This window comes from Gekko japonicus, unplaced genomic scaffold (genome assembly GCF_001447785.1).
Source record: "Gekko japonicus isolate JY-2015 unplaced genomic scaffold, Gekko_japonicus_V1.1 scaffold1242, whole genome shotgun sequence".
NCBI lineage: Eukaryota > Metazoa > Chordata > Lepidosauria > Squamata > Gekkonidae > Gekko > Gekko japonicus.
In genome coordinates, this window is record NW_015172041.1 from 257,466 (window position 1) to 258,960 (window position 1,495).

Here is a 1,495-nt window from a genome sequence, read left to right on the forward strand (position 1 = left end):
ACTGCGCAGCGGCTACCGGGCTGCTTGGATCGCCCGGGGGGGGGGGCACCGGCATGCCTATATGGCTTGGGCGTGCTGCCGGCGACACGTTGGCCGTAGCGCCGCAGAAAAGCGCTGCATTTCAGTGCAAAGGCCTGAAGACAGCTCGGTCGCCTACAGGCCGGACAGCTACACCCCCCACGACGCAATTTCGGCGGGAAAACAGGCCGGGAGTCTACTCGGCTCCGAAGCAGCCTGTCAACACGATGTTACCAATCTCCCGCCTGGAGATCTCGCTGCAGGCTGTTCGCTCCGCGTTCAGGCCCTGCCCGCCCCAGCCGGTTCTCTTCTAATTGGTAACGTACAATCGCATTATAACACGCCTATTGACTTACTGGGGCTAATGCGACAGGCGGTCAGAGATGAAATGTACACTCTTAGTTGTCCTCCTGTTTTTGCTTCCATGAGGCCAGACTCTGACTCCTCCTCTCCCCCCCCCTTCGCCTAGAAGGCCTCTCCCGTCTATGTCTCATAGCAAACACTGGCCAACTAAGGCTGCCCAAAAAAGACCTATAGATAGGAGTGGGGATACAGATCCAGTCGGGGGGGATGGACGGACTCCCAATTGATCCTGAGTCAGAGATCACGGATGACAGAGAATTCCTCTCTGATGAAGAGGAGGAGGAGGTTTTTGTTCCAGAACCATCCACCCGCCTGTTTAAGACAGAGGACTACCAGTACTTATTATCAAAAACACTGGCTGCCCTCCAGCTTCATGAAAGCCCTACTGGGGAAACACAAAATAGGCCCAGATTGGCTAAATCCAGTACGGAAGGCATACAGGAGTTCTTCCCCAAACAGGTCTCCACGCCCAATGTTTATCCTCTCCCAGAGTATTTTGAGAGACAAATGCGGGCGGAATGGGTCAAACCAATGGCCAACCACCAGTTTCCTCAAGTTGTTAAGAGACTGTATACTATGCCTGAATTTGTACATGAGATGTTACAGGTACCAGCAGTGGACGCTCCAGTAGCAGCCCTACAGTACTTGGGTCTCCTCTCAGAGGATGGCCAAGGCTCTGTCAGAGACAACTTCGATAAGAAGGGAGAGGCGGCTTTACGGAAGGGACATGAGACCTTAGCCTTAGCCATGCAGGCTTCAGCCATTTCTTCCATCGTCTCGCGGGCTTCCATTGTATGGATGCGAAAGATGATACAACTTCTACCAGAAAATAACAAAACGTCTTCTGGAAGGGGCCTCCAGAGTTCTCAAAGCTACTATGTTCATGGCTGATGAATCCTTGGATGTTCTCACCTTCAACTCTAGAGCGATGGCCTCGGCAGCGGTGGCAAGGCGACTATTCTGGCTCAGGGCCTGGCCAGCGGACCTTCATTCTAAAAATATTGTTTTGGCCTACCCATTCCAGGGTGAGAAACTTTTTGGAGACGCATTAGAAAAAATCCTAATCGAGACAAGGGATAAAAAGAAAGCAATGCCCAAAACTCTTCGACGTTCC